Genomic DNA, 22,682 nt, shown 5'->3' on the forward strand with positions numbered 1-22,682 from the left:
GATATATAGGATGACCTCATTTGATTACCGGAAGGTTTTCGGAGTTACCGGGAATGTACCGGGAATGACGAATGGGTTCCGGGTGTTCACCGGGGGGGGGGGGGGCAACCCACCCCGGGGAAGCCCATAGGCCTTGGGGGTGGCGCACCAGCCCTTAGTGGGCTGGTGGGACAGCCCAAGAAGGCCCTATGCGCCATAGGAAGAAAATCGAAGAGAAAAAAAAGAGGAGGTGGGAAAAGGGGGAAGGACTCCTCCTTCCAAACCTAGTTGGATTCGGTTTGGAAGGGGAGGACTCCCCCCCTTGGCTCGGCCGAACCCCTTGAGGGTCCTTGGACCCCAAGGCAAGGCTCCCCCTCTTCCCCCTACATATACGAAGGTTTTAGGGCTGAATTGAGACAACTTTGCCACGACAGCCCGACCACATATCTCCACGGTTTTACCTCTAGATCGCGTTTCTGCGGAGCTCGGGCGGAGCCCTGCTGAGATTAGGTCACCACCAACCTCCGGAGCGCCGTCACGCTGCCGGAGAACTCATCTACCTCTCCGTCTCTCTTGCTGGATCAAGAAGGCCGAGATCATCGTCGAGCTGTATGTGTGTTGAACGCGGAGGTGCCGTCCGTTCGGCACTAGATCGTGGGACTGATCGCGGGACGGTTCGCGGGGCGGATCGAGGGACGTGAGGAAGTTCCACTACATCAACCGCGTTCACTAACGCTTCTGCTGTGCGATCTACAAGGGTACGTAGATCGAATATCCCCTCTCGTAGATGGACATCACCATGATAGGTCTTCGTGCGCGTAGGAAATTTTTTGTTTCCCATGCGACGTTCCCCAACAGTGGCATCATGAGCTAGGTTCATGCGTAGATGTCTTCTCGAGTAGAACACGAAAGTTTTTGTGGGCGGTGATGTGCGTTTTGCTGCCCACCTTAGTCTTTTCTTGATTCCGCGGTATTGTTGGATTGAAGCGGCTTGGACCGACATTACTCGTACGCTTACGAGAGACTGGTTGCATCGCTACGAGTAACCCCGTTGCTCAAAGATGACTGGCAAGTGTCAGTTTCTCCAACTTTAGTTGAATCGGATTTGACCGAGGAGGTCCTTGTATAAGGTTAAATAGCAATTCATATATCTCCGTTGTGGTGTTTGCATAAGTAAGATGCGATCCTACTAGATACCCATGGTCACCACGTAAAACATGCAACAACAAAATTAGAGGATGTCTAATTTGTTTTTGCAGGGTATGCTTGTGATGTGATATGGCAACGATGTGATGTGATGTATTGGATGTATGAGATTATCATGTTGTAATAGATAATATCGACTTGCACGTCGATGGTACGACAACCGGCAGGAGCCATATGGTTGTCTTTAAACTAACGTTTGTGCTTGCAGATGCGTTTACTATTTTGCTAGAATGTAGCTTTAGTAGTAATAGCATGAATAGCACGACAACCCCGATGGCGACACGTTGATGGAGATCATGGTGTGGCGCCGGTGACAAGAAGATCGTGCCGGTGCTTTGATGATGGAGATCAAGGAGCACGTGATGATGGCCATACCATGTCACTTATGAATTGCATGTGATGTTAATCCTTTTATGCACCTTATTTTGCTTAGAACGACGGTAGCATTATAAGGTGACCTCTTACTAAAATTTCAAGACGAAATTGTGTTCTCCCCGACTGTGCACCGTTCCTACAGTTCGTCGTTTCGAGACACCACGTGATGATCGGGTGTGATAGACTCAACGTTCACATACAACGGGTGCAAAACAGTTGTACACGCGGAACACTCGGGTTAAGCTTGACGAGCCTAGCATGTGCAGACATGGCCTTGGAACACATGAGACCGAAAGTTCGATCATGAATCATATAGATGATATGATTAGCATAGGGATGCTTACCACAGAAACTATACTCAACTCACGTGATGATCGGACTTGAGCTAGTGTAAGTGGATCATGAACCACTCAAATGACTAGAGAGATGTACTTTTTGAGTGGGAGTTTAGCGAGTAATTGATTAAGTTAAACTCTAATTATCTTGAACATAGTCTAAGTCCACTTTGAATATATTTGTGTTGTAGATCATGGCTCACGCGACAGTCACCCTGAATTTTAATACGTTCCTAGAGAAAGCTAAGTTGAAAGATGATGGAAGCAACTTTGTAGACTGGGCTCGTAATCTTAAGCTAATATTACAAGCTGGGAAGAAGGATTATGTCCTTAATGCTGCGCTAGGAGATGAACCACCCGCTACGGCTGACCAGGATGTTAAGAACGCTTGGTTAACACGTAAGGAGGACTACTCAGTAGTTCAATGTGCAGTCTTGTATAGCTTAGAACCGGGACTTCAACGTCGCTTTGAGCGTCATGGAGCATTTGAGATGTTCCAGGAGTTGAAGTTCATCTTTCAGAAGAACGCCCGGATCGAGAGGTATGAGACCTCCGATAAATTCTATGCTTGCAAGATGGAGGAGAACTCGTATGTCAGTGAAGATGTGCTCAAAATGTCTGGGTACTCAAACCGTCTGGCTGAGCTGGGGACTGAACTCCCGCAAGAGGCTATCACTGACAGAATCCTTCAATCACTGCCGCCAAGCTATAAAGGCTTTGTGTTGAACTACAACATGCAAGGGATGAACAAGTCACCCGGCGAGTTGTTTGCGATGCTGAAAGTCGCAGAGTCTGAACTCCGTAAAGAGCATCAAGTGTTGATGGTGAATAGGACCACTAGTTTCAAGAGAAACGACAAAGGCAAGAAGGCTAATTCAAAGAAGAGCGGCAAGCCTGTTGCCAATCCGACGAAGAAACCCAAAGCTGGGCTTAAGCCTGAAACAGAGTGTTACTATTGCAAGGGTATGGGTCACTGGAAGCGCAACTTCCCCAAGTATCTGAATGATAAGAAGGCGGCCAAAGAAAAATCAGGTATATTTGATATACATGTTATTGATGTGTACTTAACGGGCTCTCGTAGTAGTGCCTGGGTATTCGATACCGGTTCTGTTGCTCATATTTGCAACTCGAAACAGGAACTGCGGAATAGACGAAGGCTGGCGAAAGATGAAGTGACGATGCGCGTAGGAAATGGTTCCAAGGTTGATGCAATCGCCGTCGGCATAGTTTCACTTCAGTTACCATCAGGATTAGTTATGAGCTTGAATCATTGTTATTTAGTGCCTGCGTTGAGCATGAACATTATATCTGGATCTTGTTTATTGCGAGACGGTTACTCTTTTAAGTCAGAGAATAATGGTTGTTCTATTTCTATGAGTAACATCTTTTATGGTCATGCACCCAATGTGAGAGGATTGTTCATATTGAATCTTGATAGTGATACACACATACATAACATTGAGACCAAAAGAGTTAGAGTTAACAATGATAGCGCCATATTTTTGTGGCACTGCCGCTTAGGTCATATTGGTGTAAAGCGCATGAAGAAACTCCATGCCGATGGACTTTTGGAGTCACTTGACTTTGATTCACTTGACACGTGCGAACCATGCCTCATGGGCAAGATGACTAAAACTCCGTTCTCCGGAACAATGGAGCATGCAAGTGACTTGTTGGAAATCATACATACCGATGTGTGCGGTCCGATGAGCGTAGAGGCACGCGGCGGATATCGTTATTTTCTCACCTTCACTGACGATTTGAGTAGATATGGTTGTGTCTACTTAATGAAGCACAAGTCTGAAACATTTTAAAAGTTCAAGCAATTTTAGAGTGAAGTTGAAAATCATCGTAACAAGAAGATCAAGTTCCTACGGTCTGATCGTGGGGGTGAATATCTGAGTTTCGAGTTTGGTGCTCACTTAAGACAATGTGGAATTGTTTCACAGTTGACACTGCGTGGAACACCACAGCGTAATGGTGTGTCCGAACTTCGTAATCGTACTTTATTAGAGATGGTGCGATCTATGATGTCTCTTACCGATTTGCCGTTATCGTTTTGGGGTTATGCATTAGACACAGCTGCATTCACTTTAAATAGGGCACCATCAAAATCCGTTGAGACGACACCATACGAACTGTGGTATGGCAAAAGGCCAAAGTTGTCATTTCTTAAAGTTTGGGGATGTGATGCTTATGTCAAAAAGCTTCAGCCTGAAAAGCTGGAACCCAAAGCGGAAAAGTGCATCTTCATAGGTTACCCAAAAGAGACAGTTGGGTACACCTTCCATCTCAAATCCGAGGGCAAAGTGTTTGTTGCTAAAAACAGAGCTTTTCTCGAGAAGGAGTTTCTCTCGAGATAATTGAGTGGGAGGAAGATAGAACTTGATGAAGTTGTCGAACCTCTCATCCCTCTAGATTGTGGCGCAGGGCAAGGGGAAACCTCTGTCATTGCGACGCCGGTTGAGGAGGAAGTTAATGATGATGATCATGAAACCCCGGTTCAAGTTCCTGTCGAACCACGCAGGTCGACGAGACCACATGCTGCTCCAGAGTGGTACGATAATCCCGTCATGTCAATCATGTTGTTAGACAATAATGAACCTGCAAATTATGAAGAAGCAATGGTGGGCCCATATTCCAACAAATGGTTAGAGGCCATGAAGTCCGAGATAGGATCCATGTATGAGAACAAAGTATGGACTTTGGAAGTACTACCTGAGGGCCGCAAGGCTATTCAGAACAAATGGATCTTTAAGAAGAAGACGGACGCTGACGGCAATGTGACCGTTTATAAAGCTCGACTTGTGGCAAAGGGTTTTTCACAAGTTCAAGGAGTTGACTACGATGAGACATTCTCACCCGTAGCGATGCTTAAGTCCGTCAGAATCATGTTAGCAATAGCTACATTTTTCGATTATGAAATCTGGCAGATGGATGTCAAAACGGCGTTCCTTAACGGTTTCCTTAAGGAAGAGTTGTATATGATGCAACCCAAAGGTTTTGTCGATCCTAAGAATGCTAACAAGGTGTGCAAGCTCCAGCGATCCATTTATGGGCTGGTGCAAGCATCTCGGAGTTGGAACAAACGCTTTGATGAGGTGATCAAAGCATTTGGGTTTATACAAGTGGTTGGAGAATCTTGTATTTACAAGAAAGTGAGTGGGAGCTCTGTGGCATTTCTAATATTATATGTGGATGACATATTGCTGATTGGAAACAACGTAGAGTTTTTGGAGAGCATAAAGGATTACTTGAATAAAAGTTTCTCTATGAAGGACCTAGGAGAAGCTGCTTACATTCTAGGCATTAAGATCTACAGGGATAGATCAAAACGCCTGATAGGACTTTCACAAAGCACATACCTTGATAAAGTTTTGAAAAGGTTCAAAATGGAACAGTCCAAGGAAGGGTTCTTGCCAGTTTTACAAGGTACGAGATTGAGTAAGACTCAGTGCCCAGCAACTGATGAGGATAGAGAGCATACGAGCACCATCCCCTATGCTTCAGCCATAGGTTCTATCATGTATGCAATGCTGTGCACTAGACCGGACGTTAGCTTGGCCATAAGTATGGCAGCCCACTGGATCCAATAACCTTGTTCTGTGACAACACGGGTGCCATTGCCCTAGCAAAGGAACCACGGTTTCACAAGAAGTCCAGACACATCAAACGACGCTTCAACCTCATCCGCGACTACGTCGAAGAGGATGACGTAAATATATGCAAAGTGCACACGGATCTGAATGTAGCAGACCCGCTGACTAAACCTCTTCCACGGGCAAAGCATGATCAACACCAGAACTGTATGGGTGTTAGATTTATTACAATGTAATTCGCATGATGATGTGAGGGCTAGATTATTGACTCTAGTGCAAGTGGGAGACTATTGGAATTATGCCCTAGAGGCAATAATAAATATAGTTATTATTATAATTCCTGTATCAAGATAATCGTTTATTATCCATGCTATAATTGTATTGAATGAAGACTTATATACATGTGTGTATACATAGACAAAACACTGTCCCTAGCAAGCCTCTAGTTGGCTAGCCAGTTGATCAAAGATAGTCAGGGTCTTCTGATTATGAACAAGGTGTTGTTGCTTGATAACTGGATCACGTCATTAGGAGAATCACGTGATGGACTAGACCCAAACTAATAGACGTAGCATATTGATCGTGTCATTTTGTTTCTACTGTTTTCTGCGTGTCAAGTATTTGTTCCTATGACCATGAGATCATATAACTCACTGACACCGGAGGAATGCTTTGTGTGTATCAAACGTCGTAACGTGACTGGGTGACTATAAAGATGCTCTACAGGTATCTCCGAAGGTGTTCGTTGAGTTAGTATGGATCGAGACTGGGATTTGTCACTCTGTGTGATGGAGAGGTATCTCGGGGCCCACTCGGTAATACAACATCACACACAAGCCTTGCAAGCAATGTGACTTAGTGTAAGTTGCGGGATCTTATATTACGGAACGAGTAAAGAGACTTGTCGGTAAACGAGATTGAAATAGGTATGCGGATACTGACGATCGAATCTCGGGCAAGTAACATACCGAAGGACAAAGGGAATGACATACGGGATTATATGAATCCTTGGCACTGAGGTTCAAATGATAAGATCTTCGTAGAATATGTGGGATCCAATATGGGCATCCAGGTCCCGCTATTGGATATTGACCGAGGAGTCACTCGGGTCATGTCTACATAGTTCTCGAACCCGCAGGGTCTGCACACTTAAGGTTCGACGTTGTTTTATGCGTATTTGAGTTATATGGTTGGTTACCGAATGTTGTTCGGAGTCCCGGATGAGATCACGGACGTCACGAGGGTTTCCGGAATGGTCCGGAAACGAAGATTGATATATAGGATGACCTCATTTGATTACCGGAAGGTTTTCGGAGTTACCGGGAATGTACCGGGAATGACGAATGGGTTCCGGGTGTTCACCGGGGGGGGGGGGGCAACCCACCCGGAGGAAGCCCATAGGCCTTGGGGGTGGCGCACCAGCCCTTGGTGGGCTGGTGGGACAGCCCAAGAAGGCCCTATGCGCCATAGGAAGAAAATCAAAGAGAAAAAAAGGAGGTGGGAAAAGGGGGAAGGACTCCTCCTTCCAAACCTAGTTGGATTCGGTTTGGAAGGGGAGGACTCCCCCCTTGGCTCGGCCGAACCCCTTGAGGGTCCTTGGACCCCAAGGCAGGGCTCCCCCTCTTCCCCCTATATATACGGAGGTTTTAGGGCTGATTTGAGACAACTTTGCTACGGCAGCCCGACCACATATCTCCACGGTTTTACCTCTAGATCGCGTTTCTGCAGAGCTCGGGCGGAGCCCTGCTGAGATTAGGTAACCACCAACCTCCGGAGCGCCATCACGCTGCCGGAGAACTCATCTACCTCTTCGTCTCTCTTGCTGGATCAAGAAGGCCGAGATCATCGTTGAGTTGTACGTGTGCTGAACGCGGAGGTGCCGTCCGTTCGGCACTAGATCGTGGGACTGATCGCGGGACGGTTCGCGGGGCGGATCGAGGGACGTGAGGACGTTCCACTACATCAACCGCGTTCACTAACGCTTCTGCTGTGCGATCTACAAGGGTACGTAGATCGAATATCCCATCTCGTAGATGGACATCACCATGATAGGTCTTCGTGCGCGTAGGAAATTTTTTGTTTCCCATGCGACGTTCCCCAACACAAGATGGGCAAAATCAAGTCGTTCCACTTGCATTTGCTTTTGTGGAGAGCGAGAACATCGAGAGTTGGACATGGTTCTTCAGGCAGTTGAAAATAGCTGTTTAGCAAGATAAGCAGAATGTGTGCATCCTTCATGATAGGCATGCAGGTATACTCAGCGCGATCAAGACATTGTCAAACCCTGCTCCCGGTGAACAAACTCCTTGGCAGGACATTCAGAGTCGTTGGTGCATGCGCCATCTAGGGGCAAATTTCTTCTCACAGTTTAGAAATAAGAACCTCATGAATCTATTCAAGAAACTCTGCAAGCAGAACCAACAATGGAAATATGAGCTGATACGTAACAGACTAAATGTTTGCACAGAGAGACATGTTAGGGACAGGAGAGCTGCAAGAGATGCTGCTGTCAGGGCACATGTTGAAGCAGTAGCTGCACAATTAGCAACTGGATCTGCTACCGTGGAGGAAGAGCCGGTTGGGCTTTGTGACTTGCCAGGATTTGACCCTCCTGGTACAAGGAGAAGGCTAGCGAGGACGATTAAAACCTTTGATCAGTGGATAGAGCATGAGCCATTGAAGAGGTGGTCTGTGTTGCATGACACACATGGAGCCAGGTACGGTGTCATGACTACCAACTTGCTGAAACATATAATTTTGTCCTTAGAGGAAATAGAGCTTTGCCACTTACAGCGATCGTTGAGGGCATTTTCTATGGCAAAGTGAAGTATTTCAGGAAAGACGTCAAATTGCTGCGGAGCATATGACAAACAATCCGAACACACGTTACTGTGAAAGGGTTATAAAGTACATGGATGAAAAGATGAAGAAAGCCCGGTCACACAGTGTTGTCGCCATTGGAAATCTAGAGCGAAGGTTTGAGGTTCGCTTAGCTAACAACAAATTCAGATGTGCAAATGAGATGAGAACACACGAGGTGAAAATTGGAAATGAATTGTGGCCAACGTGCGAATGCACATGCAACAAACCAAAGTTGCTTCACCTACCTTGCTCGCATGTACTTGCTGCTTGCGGGCTCATAGGTCTTGACGCAATCTCTTTTGTGTCTCCGTATTTTCTGAAAGAGGCTGTCCTCAATACGTGGACAGGTGAGTTGATGGGTTTCCGATCAATGGGTAACTTCAACACTGTTGAGCCTGCTCAAAGGCGATACATTCCACATCCTGCGCATATGCGTACAAGTAGAGGGAGACGGCAGAGTCAGCGCATCCGGAATGACATGGATGAATCTGAGGCCGGCGGGTGCACCGTGCAATGCATTCTATGTAATGAATTTGGGCATAGGGATCCTGATTGTCCCACCTTCCTCACTGCAAGGGGCACTAGGCGTGGATGAGCCAGCCGAGGAAGAAGAGGAGGAAGAGGGAGGGCAAGAGGAGGAGGAAGATTTTAAAATTTATGTAATAGCACTACATTTAAGTTTGTACTAGCACTATGGTTTAAGTTTGGACTATCACTATGTTTTAAGTTTGTACTATCACTATGTTTTAAGTTTGGACTACTACTATGTTTTTAGTTTGTATTAACACTATGTTTTAATTTTATACTATGTGTTGCACTACGTTTTGTATTGTATAGCAATGGAGGGAATGTATCTTCTTAATCCGGACGTTGATAGTAAGCATCGTGCTTCGCTATTAACTGAGCAGAAGCTCGTACCACTCGTCACTCGTACTGCTAAGGTGGACTGGAGTATACATCCGCTGTGGGTTGAAAGGTAAATGTTTTTATATTAAACTTTAATCATTGTATTAAATATGCATTGTAAGTAACATAAATTTTATGATTGATGGATATGCAGACTCAAATGGGCCGGGCTTTTACCGTTCGCACGTCTAGTTGAGGCCACTGAGACGTCGAGGCACCTCGGCATTGACTCTTCTTTGCTCACTTGCTTAGTGGACCGATGGAGGCCTGAGACCCACACGTTCCACTTCAGATGGGGTGAGATGGCTCCTACTCTGGAAGATGTCTCAATGTTGCTCGGACTTCCGTTGGCGGGAAATGCGATAGGACCGTTGGAGGACCCGCCAGATTGGCAACAAACTTTGGCAGCACGTTTCTTCAATATATATGATGGGGCTCCAATACCGGCGTCAGAGGCGCACGGACCTAAGTATGACTGGTTACAACATTTCAGGGTTAGTTCCTACCTCGCATATCTTTCAAAGGTAAATGTTTCAAGTTATGATATTTCCAGGTTATTCACAAGTCCCTTTCTCCTCACATGATTGCAGATCGAGAGATTTCCAGGTTATTCACAAGTCCCTTTGAGTGCTATACAGATTACTCGTAGCCTGGAGGCGTACCTATTGTGGCTTCTCGGGAAGGTGATGTTCACAGAGAACCATGTCACTACTTTGAGTGCGCGTTACATCCCCATTGCACTAGAAATCGCGACTGCTGAGTCGGCTGAACAGATCACACCGAGGAGTTGGGGATCTGCGGTATTAGCTGCTACCTACCGAGGTATGTGCAACGGTTGTCAGCTTTCCACGGCCAAGTCGGCCATTCTTGGTTGCCCGCTGTTTTTACAACTGTGGTCCTGGGAGAGGTTCTCTATTGGACGACCAAACATAGATGTGGACCACAGTTATCATGTGGGCAACATGCTTGATGGTGATGACATCGACTTGCCAACTTTCGGCCTGTGTTGGACGCGTCGCAAGGTATGTCCCTTGGTATAATATTATCCACCTTCTTAGTTTACACTATGGTTGAAACTAACTTATGCCTTGCGCAAAGACGGTATGCTAGTGAACAGACTAGGCGAGCCTACACTGCACTAAATGAGCAGTTTGATACGTACACGGGAGTTATTTGGCAACCGTACACGGAAGCAGCCAGAATTTCTAGATATCCCGGTGGTATTTCTGTGCTATGCACGAGGGATCGGGGTTACTGGATGACGGAATCGAAGATTATCTTCGATGTCTTTGTTGAGGAGATGGCGGAGCGGCGCATTATGAGACAGTTCGGTCTTCGACAGTTGACTCCTCCGTCCAACACAGAGAACCTGCTGTGAGTAGTAGTCCACAGGTATGTTATACTAACTATATATTACATTTTGTTTCTCTATGGCCTATGGTTAAACATCATCATAAATTACAGGACGACAAGGAAGGGAACCAATAGGACACGGACTCAGTGGCTACAAAGGCTTGAAGAGTACGTTTTAGAATGGGAAACTGCCACTGAATGTAGGTGGCATGACCAACAAGCATTTGATCTCGCTGAATACAATGCATATTTGGAGGGGTACATGAGAGGAACACGATTACGCATTGTTCAGCACTCCAATACAGATGAGATTCCGGACCCGCATACGTCTGATACGTACCCGACATATGATACTTCTGGCTCCAGGCAGTATGCGGTAATATTTATTCTCTTTACGGCATTTAAGTTGTTGTTACTTGCTTCATCATCGGTACTTATTATTCTTAATGACAATTTCAGGGTGAGTTGGCATACAGTCTTCATACTAACGTGATGAACTTTGATCGACAATTGTCATCTGCACCTCTTATGGTACCTCGGTCTTAGATTCAACCATGGCTCAAGAGGCTCGAGCAGAGGATAAGAGATATCTATAAAGCTATCACGTGCACGCGCACTTCGGATGTTGTGCATCACCAGCCGCAGCCTACGCCGGTGCCGCGTCACTCCGTGCATCGACATCAGCCATGTCCACGTCTACAAGGAGTGGAACCGACGCCACATCCACCCCCACCTGACCAGACTGGCAGTTCGGCGTGGCATCAGTCACAGCACCACGCTTCGTCATCGAGCTTCATGTTTCAGCCAACTCCGCAACATCACAATCATACTCCTGGTTTCATGTTTCATCCACATCCAACAGGTATGGTCCCTTCTGCATATCATGATGTGTCGGCGTCCGGATCCGGGTTAGGGAGTGAACCAGAAGAGCCACCATCACAGCAAAACATGTGGTTGGACATGTTTTCGACTCCTCCACCGTGGCCCACACAGGATACACAGTATGACCAGGGTGGATCCGAGATTCCTCCTCGTAACATTAGGGCCCCCCACAGGTGGGGATGGAGTACACCCCCCACACCCCCAGAGCGCCAACCGAGACGTCGTGAGTGAAGCAAACTCTTTGCCCTTCTATGTATCACTTCAGACTTATGTGTATTTTATGTAAGAAACTTATATGTATTTTATGTATGAGACTTATGTGTATTTTATCTATGAGACTTATGTGTATTTTATCTAAGAGACATATTTCTATCTATTTCTATGCTCAGTTGGTTCATCGTGGATAACACATATACTACCAATAACTTGAGATTACAAACAAAGTAAGATTCCGGAGATACATAAAATAATATACATGAAATAAGATACAAAAAATAAGATACATTAAGATGCAGAGTTCATACAAAAACTACATAAAGTCGTCGTCATCCTTCGATGATGCAGATCTCTGGCCCTTCGACGAAGCAGTACTCTTGGCACTCGTTGATGCTGCCCTCTTGTCCTTGCTACTCGGCATGAAGATATCGTCTTCGTCCTCGCTATCGTCAATCGATAAAAAGGGATATTCCACCTCCACCGCGTATGTGCTGGCCTTTCTTCTTCCATCTTTCATTCAACCACAGAAGTTCCTTCCGAATCTCCTCATATGTCCTTGCAGGCCACCACTTCCTAGCTAATGCATGAGCAACCTCATTCCGTAGCGTGTCACTACTGATGAATTCGTCCCATGAAACTATTCTATTGTCTATCTTGAAATTGCTAGCCAAGCGTAGAAGACACTCGGACATACCACTGTGAAAACTACGATCGAAAGGATAATGAGACATTTTGAGCACACTCCTTACCAACCTTGTTGTGGAGAGGGTTTTATAGGTGCCGAAGAGCGAGACAAAAACCTAATGGCGGGAAAGCGAGGCGGGAAATAAATGGCGGGAAAGCAAGACGGGAACAAAATAGCGGGAAAGCTATAGGCGGGAAAATATGGCGGGAAAGAGAGACTTATAGGAAATGGCGGGAAACTAATAACACATATACTACCAATAACTTGAGATTACAGACAAACTAAGATACACCTTGCCAGAATTAAAATACAACTTGCTGAAATTAAGATACTACGTGCTGACACAACTTGCTGAAATTAAGATACAACTTGCTGAAATTAAGATACAACTTGCTGAAATTAAAATAAATCTACTGAGTCCAGCGTGGATATTTTCCTTTTGCATCACCGGCTTCTTCTGCTGCTTTGGCCGCACGAGCCCTTTCTCTCTTTCTCTCCCTCTCAGCTTCACGGGCCTGTTCCCGTTGTCTATAAACCTCCTCCAACCGAAGTTTCTCTTCTTGGTTTTTCCTTTTCATCTCATCAATAAAAGCCCTCTGCTCCACACAATACTCTTCCCACTCTTTCTTCTGCGCTGCTTTCTCCTCTGCTTCAGCCTTCTCGCGGCGCTCTTCCAAGTCCAAGCTAGCCCCTGCACGGCGACCTCTTTCACGAATCTCAGTCACCGCCCAGTCCGGCATTTCCGTGTCAATCCAACGATAGTACATGAAGAGAGGAGGAGGAGACTAGAAAAAGTATATATAAATATCAAGTAAACAGTAATATCAACAACATATTTACTCTGGATAACTTGAGCATACCGGAGGCCTGAGGTACGCAGAAATAGATTCGGGCGGATAAGATTCATAATTGGCGCACATGAAAAACTTCATGCCCAACCAATCTGAAAAATCCGTCACCTCCTTCACCTTGCAGAGATCACCGCACCAACATCGAACTGCTTCCACACCCCGAGGCAAACTCGCACTCTGCATTTTCTTAGGCCTGATGCTCTGATCCGAGTAAGGCAAACTCATATTGACTGGATGATGGAGGAAGGCAGTGGTAGTGTTCTCAAGTGAGGCTGGATGATGGAAGAAGGCAGTCCAATGCCTCCTTTTATAGACTTAGATGACCAGGAAGATGGCGGGAAAACGAGGAGGGAAATGAGGCGGGAAAGATTTGGCGGGAAATAAGAGAGTAAAAAGTTGGCGGGAAAAGAAATGGGAAAAATTTGGCGGGAAAGGTGGTGCGAAAAATTTGGCGGGAATGGAAACGTGGAAATATTGGCGGCAACGGAGGAGGGAACGAAATGGCGTGGCCGATTGGGGGAATATGGGCGGGAAATGGAGTCGGGAAAATAGCTAACGTTGAAAATAAAAAATTTCATCGCGAGTGAGACGGATAGTTTGGATGCCCTTCTCCTTACACAATAAAAGTACGGTTCAAAACGTGGAAATGGAAGATTATTTGTGTGGGGGGGGGGAGAAGGAAGGAGAAGAAAGAGAGAAAGGAGATAAGGTAGAATGGGAGAAGGAAGAAGGAAGAAAGAGGAAGGAGGAACAAGGAGAGAGGGGAAGGGGCGGGCTCGGGCTGGCTCGTGGCCACTAGTCGGCCACGCCTAGGCCGATAGCCCTATTGGCTTCCCCAAGGCCGATAGGCAGTGGCCTGGCCACTAATCGGCTCCCACGTGGCTGAGAGCCACTAATCGGCCTAGGCCCGGCCGACTGCCTCCTGTCGGCCGCACCAAAGCCGACAGCCACCAATCGGCTAGAGGGTGGCCGAGGGAGGCTTATTTTTGAAATTTTTCGAATCGATGCATTATTTTTCAATTAAAAAATGCAATATTAAAAAAAAGCCCGGATCTAACCCCGACTAAGAAATAACTTCCAATCTGATCCTTTTGCTACCGTCAGAGACCTTGACGATACGATATAACAACCTACCGATGAGGCCCCTCGCGGTAGGGTTGCACGCCTACCGTAAAAAGATCTGTAAGTTACGGACACAGTGCGTGCGAGTGCTTACCGCCGGACCCCGCGACGGTAAGGTCACATGCGCTACCGCGAGCCTCTCTGGCGGCAAGCCATTTTATCCTCTCGCGGTAGGTTGTTATACCCTACCGTCAAGAGCTCTGGTGGTAACAAAAGGATCAGGTGCGAACTTTTTTCCCAATTAGGGTTAGATCTGGTTTAATTTTTCATAAAAGGTTAAAACAATGAATTTTACCTTACCTGGAGGCAGGCGGATAGAGATAGGCAACCGGTTCAAAGTTGACTTTCAAATGTTGATGTTGACGAGATAAATATAACGAGTGCAAATTTGGCGTGAGCCAAATGTTTGCATGTTCGACCAGATTTGTAGCAGAGGTAGACACCACAAAACCAACATTATTAGGGAATGGACAGTAATTTTCAAGTTATATCTAGCATTTTGATTCTATAAATGATGATTTTCCCTGCCGTCGAACTCTATGAGTTTATAAATGTAGAAAAATGGTGGGCCACACACTCGATGCTTGACCAAGAGAACAAAATGTTGTCGACATTTTTTACGGTTGTTTAACAGACGCGAAAATTTAGTTTTCTATCCGCCTCCTTCGATCCAAAATTAGTGTTGCTGGCTTTTGTAGAGATTTCCAATGGAACATTCATTTTCAGAGGCTAGAGACCATGACTAGAATGTTCAATCTCACTTCAAAATTCAGATTCGACTTGATAAATGTGTAATAAAGATTCGTCCGGCAAAACCACACCGACAACAACGTGCAACGGAAAAACACAACAGTAACATCAAAATTGCCACATATCTTCAACGGAACGCAATAAACATATTTTTCTTGTCTCGCCGACAGATGGATGATGATAGAGGAAACAAACAACTTGCTTTGCTTGCCGGGGAGCCTCTGATCCATATGTTTGTCTCCATTGCAACTATAGCATTAGTTCTGTGGTTATTGGTGAACTCCAATCCATATTTTTTTGTCCCGATCGTTTGTCCATTCTTTGCTCAACCCCGAACCGTATGGTTTCGCGTCCACTGCCCATGACAAGGCACCTGTCTCTTTCCTCAAACATGTGAAGCGAATGTGTTAATCTTGTCACAGTCAACTAGCTAGTATAGATTACGATTGATTTAAGACAATCTCATGGTTACTATCCACCTCCCTCCCTGAAAGCACACACATATTTGTTGTCCGATTGGACGATGGACGGACGATTTGTTTGTGTTTTCCTTGATGTCTCATTCAAATGCCCAACTCCAACCTATAATCGCTTAGCACTGATTGTCCTTAGCATATACTAGCAAAAAAGCCCGTGCATTACAACTGAAGAGAAAATAACACACGTTCTGAACGCAATATATTTTCACATGGCATCACATTTGTGTTGCGGACGATGGCCTCAGTGTTCTCACAACGAAAACGCGTTTGAATGTACAATCACTCGGAATAAGATGAAAAATATGTTGTTTCTCCCCACGAGATTTTTCAAAGGTGTGCATGTGTGGTTAACGATGTTTTCTTTCCTCTCAATTTGGTTTTAATTTAATGAATACTTATTGCAATTCGTATGGTCGTCGGAAAGAGAGAGAAAAAGGACCGTGTACTACAGATTAAGTTTGCACAAAAAATAATATTTAAGAAGTATTCAACAGCTAAAAATAACATCCTATTTAGATTCTACACATTTTTTCAATCAAATTTCATAGATAACATGTTAAAATCGGAGTTACAGTTTAAAAGATATGGATAATTTTGTTTTAGATAAAATATGGATTGATTAACTGAAAAGTCAGGTTTTTTTTGTTAAAACAAAAAAAACGTTTCGGCTCACTTAAATAGGGAATGCGGGTTGATTACCTGAAACATCAGTGAGTTTTCTAAAAAATGCAAAAAAAAACGGTTCAGCTGTGACTAAAAGATGGATTGCAGGTTGATTATCTAAAACAGTGAGGGCTTTTCTGCAAAATGACATAAAACGGTTCGTTGCGACTTAAAATTCAACTGCGGGTTAATTACCTAATACTGCGAGGGCTTTTCTGCAAAATAACCAATAACGCACAACAGAAACGCTGTGCGCTTTATTATTATAGCAAAATGGCCTGTGCGTTGCCACGGAAGAAAAAAAACATAATCTCCAATGATGGTGACCATATTATGTTCACATATCATCGCTTAATTTAGAAATCTTGTGCACAAATGCAAAAAAAATATTTCTTCTTTTAAATTTATTCACAAGTTGAAACAAAAAATATATATTATGATTGTCAAAAATTTTGATAACTCAAAGATTTATTCTGAATTTCAAGATTTTTTTTAGAAAGCATACATTAATAATCCAATCCATTCAACAGTTAATTATTTAAAATTCACACAGGTATATTGTCACATAGACTTAAAAGCATTAATGTTTAACTACGTACATTAGATCTTTGGTGAACAATTTTACAAATATGGGAACAATTTTAAAATCGAGAACATTTTTTACAATTTACAAACATTTACAAAAAATCATGAATATTTTTTATATTTCGAACGGGTTTAAATATTTGCTTTTGAATTGACGACCAATTCAAGAAAAGACGTACATAATTTTTTATGTTGAAGGATTTTAATTGAAATACACAAACATTTTTTGAAACGCATGAAGTTTTTCTGAATAAACAAACATTTTTATAAATCAATAATATATTTATTAAATTCAGGGACATTGTTTTGGAATTTGCAAAAAAATAAAATCCGATGCTTTTTTGAATCCTATTTTTAATTCAAAATAGAAATTGGTCAGCATTTTAATTCCAAATTCCTATTTTTTTAGTATCCAAAAGTTTTTGTAATTCTAAATTATTTAAATTATAAATAAGCAAAAATGGAACAAAAAATTTTAAATGAAAAAAAGAAACTAACAAAACAGGCATTAGCTATTTTTAAAATTTTAGGACATTTTTTAAATGAATTAACATTTTTTGAATTAGAAAGCATTTTGTTAAATGCCTTTAATAATTTTTAATACATGGAATTGTATTTGAGATCATGGACTTTTCTTATTGTACAAATATTTTTTCTGAAATTGCAAACATTTTATTGTATATGCGAGCATTTTTTACAAAACTCCGAGCAGTTTTTGGAGTTACAAACATTTTAATTTTTAAAATATGTTGATTTATAATTTCCAGTTTATTAAAATTTTAAAGATTATTTGAAGTTCTAAATTATTTAAAATAAAATAATAAAGTGGAACTGAAAATAAATAAATAAACGGAACTAAAAGCAGGCGCCTGTGCATGGGCCGGCCCATATGGGGTGTTCGATATTCTCCAAGCATGCTGAGCGTAATATAAGACGTTCTTACATGGACCGGCCCAGTTCAAGATTTTTCGCTTTGTGAAACGTTTTCGATTACTTACCAGTGGCATGGTGGGTAATTTATGCAAACTTTAGGGGTAATTTTCAAGACGGACGACCAGAAGCCGTATTTGCTTTATTATTAGGGAGAGATGGGAGATAGACTCAACCGCTCTCAACTTGGCAAGATCTTGTAGTGTTTTCACATGCCACACTCCACATATCAACGTGTAATAAAGTCGATATGGTAAGTACATTACAGAAAGGAATAACTGCATTCCCTTACTTCATCCATCAAAATGCATGAAATCAAGTCCCTACCTTCAAGGAGGAGACCAAGTGTCGACTCTCGCCGCCCATCCGGTGTGCTGCACGCCGTGACTGAAGATGCCAGCCTATACGCACCCTGCACCGTGAAGTCGATGTTTCACTCGGGAGGATAAGAAGGAAATTATCATCAAGGCGAGGCGATGTATAAATCTTGAGGATCTCATGCACATCTGTCGGGAAGAAGGTCCTCCGAAGCAAGTTTGTACACCATAATCCATGTGCATCAAGAAGTTCCCAGATGCGTCGCAAAAGACACCATCCATGTAGAGATAGGTCAGTTTTAACGTGGTCCCTCTTACCTCGAATATATAATAAACCTGAATCGTTGATTTTCATTAATTAGTGATCTAATTAATTCTTACCTTTTTATCTCACACGTGAAAAGAGGAGGTAAGATAGACCATGTTAAAATCTGCCATAAAGATATCGGTCAACCATCTCCATGGTGAATCCAATTGCCACGCCAAATTCTGATGGAACGCCAATCCCAACATATCATATAAGTCCCTTTTTAGAAAATCAAGATGCTGCGTTGCACACCTTGCTTAGTAGGTGAGGTCGCTCCAGAGAACGCAATACCCTCTAGCTGCCTAGAAGGGTAGTACTGAGTCCGGAAGATCTGAGAATCCTTGGGTCGAGTGGTGAAGACGGGCCTACTACCAACATCCCTTGAAATTCCTTTTTACAAGGTATATTTTTAGGAGTTCATCTTTCAAACTAGCTCAATTCTAGGTGTAACTCACTGCTAGCTCCACCGCTACATCAGTCTTTCGGTGTCTACGACAGTTGTTCTCTCTTAAGTACTAAACTCCAAACACCTCAACCACCACAAATAGCAAATCTGATCGTGACTTCTTTGCATGTGCTCTACATCCAAAGGTATTCGTCCCACGAATTTGTGGTCGTGCCATATGCAAGCATGTGCAAAATGAAGTAGTCATCGTAGGACCGAACATCATTTTTGAGGCGATTGAAAATATTTGTTTGCATCCGAATGTGCCGGCAGAACATGCTTTTCCCGTGCTCTGTGTCTGCAAGCACCATATGCAACATCGATGTTCCATCCCCATAATCCTCCTCTCCATGCTCGTCGATGTACTCCATGTCCGAATTCATTGCTTCAAAGAATGGGCAAAAAATTAGCATGTGCATTTCACCAAAAACTTTGCCGGGTGTGGTGACCCCCACTGGGGAGGCATGGTACCTCCGTGGAAGACGGGCGATAGGTGTTGAAGGACGGCGTATGCAAAGTGGTGTGGCGGTCGGGTGGAGCGACAGACATCGTAGAGGTCTAGCAAGGGCTTGACGGGCAACGGTGGTGGTACAACAACCACATAGGCCAGGGAGGAAGCGACTGTAGAGAAAGGGAAGGGATGGAGACGCAAGGTCCATGGTTTTGAATGGATCGGGGTTGGCATGGTCCTATGTGGTCGTCGTCTGGGCTCCTGCAAAGAACTTTTTTTTGAGAGAACGTTGGCATTTATTGATCAAGCAACAAAATTACAAAGAGTCTTCCGGGTACAATCCGGAGCAGAATGAAAGAAACAAATACTATAGGTAGTCCAACTTGATCTAGCTAAAACATGAGCTAATACATTAAGGTGCCGACGCACATGCCTGAACGACAAAGAGGAGAGACCGCTCGCCGCTTCTTTGATCTCAGCTACAATGGCTCCTACCACAGAACGATCCTTCGACGAAGACGTCGCATGTTGCACAACCTAGATGCAGTCACTCTTAAAATGAACATTTGTGAAACCTTCATCAAGTGCCACCCTTGCTGCCCATCGAAGCGTCGTGGCCTCACCAATTTCAGGACATAACACCCCCGTGAGGGGCTCGGAGCAAGCCGCCGCACACCGACCCAGTGAGTCCAGGGCCACCACCCCCACACCAGATTTGTTTAGATCCTCCGTGATAGAAGCATCCGAGAAAATGACAACCGTACCCTACGGCGGTAGAGAACACATATGGTTCGTTGAGCAGGTTTCACGCCTAGAAGCATATACATGCTTGAACATGTGTTGCAAAATCAACTCGATGTAGGCCCGGGTTCTTGCAACAGTTTTCCCTGACAAAGGGGCAATTGGCTCATTCCTCGCCGAGTTCCAATCTTCCCAGATATGCCAGATGGTCACCATCAAGACCGTTGCCTCCCGGTCAGAACAGCGGGACAGAAACTCGAAGAGCCACTGCCTAAGAGAAGAGAAGGCTCATATGCAGAGTTTGATGTCAAAATTTTCCTTGATCAAGTCCCACATCACACGCACATGGGGGCAAAACTGAAGGGCATGTTCCACCCTTTCCATCCTGCCGCAGAAGAAGCATCAGTCCTCGTGGGCACTAGACGATGATGAAGGTGCTCACCCGATGGAAGGCAATCATGAGCGAGGCGCCATAAAACAATTTTCATTTTATTGGGGCCCTTGACCCGCCATAGTGCCTTCCATATCTTCTCCTCCACCGGCCAGTTCGAGTTCTCGCCTTGAGTGCTGCCGCTTCGAGCTGATAAGAATCTACCCGTCTGTGCCATATTGTACGCAAACTTAACCGAGTAATCTCCAAGCCTAGTGAACGGCCAGCGTGTATAATATGTGCCCGCCATGTTGTTAATTGGGATCTGAATGATGTCATCAGCAATGTCGAGCCATGATCTCCGAGCAACGAACACATTTTGTTTGTTCTGCATCGAGCCATTGCTCTCGACTGTAAGAACAACATGTTACGGTCCCCACACTTGAGCCAATCGACCCGCGATCGTTGCTTGGGCATAATTTCCTCACTCTCTAATAGTTCACATAGCTGTGTTGGAAATATGCCCTAGAGGCAATAATAAATTAGTTATTATTATATTTCTTTGTTCATGATAATCGTTTATTATCCATGCTATAATTGTATTGATTGGAAACAAAGTGCATGTGTGGATACATAGACAAAACACTGTCCCTAGTAAGCCTCTAGTTGACTAGCTCGTTGATCAAAGATGGTCAAGGTTTCCTGACCATAGGAAAGTGTTGTCACTTGATAACGGGATCACATCATTAGGAGAATCATGTGATGGACTAGACCCAAACTAATAGACGTGGCATGTTGATCGTGTCATTTTGTTGCTACTGTTTTCTGCGTGTCAAGTATTTGTTCCTATGACCATGAGATCATATAACTCACTGACACCGGAGGAATGCTTTATGTGTATCAAACGTCGCAACGTAACTGGGAGACTATAAAGATGCTCTACAGGTATCTCGGAAGGTGTTCGTTGAGTTAGTATGGATCGAGACTGGGATTTGTCACTCCGTGTGACGGAGAGGTATCTCGGGGCCCACTCGGTAATACAACATCACACACAAGCCTTGCAAGCAATGTGACTTAGTGTAAGTTGCGGGATCTTGTATTACGGAACGAGTAAAGAGACTTGCCGGTAAACGAGATTGAAATAGGTATGCGAATACTGACGATCGAATCTCGGGCAAGTAACATACCGAAGGACAAAGGGAATGACATACGTGATTATATGAATCCTTGGCACTGAGGTTCAAACGATAAGATCTTCGTAGAATATGTGGGATCCAATATGGGCATCCAGGTCCCGTTATTGGATATTGACCGAGGAGTCACTCGGGTCATGTCTACATAGTTCTCGAACCCGCAGGGTCTGCACACTTAAGGTTCGACGTTGTTTTATGCGTATTTGAGTTATATGGTTGGTTACCGAATGTTGTTCAGAGTCCCGGATGAGATCCAGGACGTCACGAGGAGCTCCGGAATGGTCCGTAGGTAAAGATTGATATATAGGAAGTCCTGTTTTGGTCACCGGAAAAGTTTCGGGCTCATCGGTAGTGTACCGGGAGTGCCGGGGACCATCGGGAGGGGTGTCACGCCCCAAGGGGTCTCATGGGCTATGGGAAGGGATAAACCAGCCCCTAGTGGGCTGGAATAAGTTCCCACTAAAGCCCATAAGGTTTGAGAAGGAAAAAACACAAGGTGGAAAGAGTTTCCAAGTGGGAAGGTGGAATCCTACTCCAAGTGGGATTGCAGTAGGACTCCTCCACCTCCAATTTTGGCCAAACCTTGAGGGTTTGAGGCTTCCTCTTCCCTCCCCCTCCCTCCTATATATACTGAGGTATTAGGGCTGATTTGAGACAACTTTTGCCACGGCAGCCCGACCACATACCTCCACGGTTTTTCCTCTAGATCGCGTTTCTGCGGAGCTCGGGCGGAGCCCTGCTGAGATTAGATCACCACCAACCTCCGGAGCGCCGTCACGCTGCCGGAGAACTCATCTACCTCTCCATCTCTCTTGCTGGATCAAGAAGGCTGAGATCATCGTCGAGCTGTACGTGTGCTGAACGCGGAGGTGCCGTCCGTTCGGCACTAGATCGGAGCGGATCGTGGGACGGATCGCGGGATGGTTCGTGGGACAGTTCGCGGGGCGGATCGAGGGACGTGAGGACGTTCAACTACATCAATCGCGTTCACTAATGCTTCTGCTGTGCGATCTACAAGGGTACGTAGATCGGAAATCCCCTCTCGTAGATGGACATCACCATGACAGGTCTTCGTGCGCG

Source organism: Hordeum vulgare, chromosome 5H, assembly GCF_904849725.1.
Source record: "Hordeum vulgare subsp. vulgare chromosome 5H, MorexV3_pseudomolecules_assembly, whole genome shotgun sequence".
Classification (NCBI taxonomy): Eukaryota; Viridiplantae; Streptophyta; class Magnoliopsida; order Poales; family Poaceae; genus Hordeum; species Hordeum vulgare.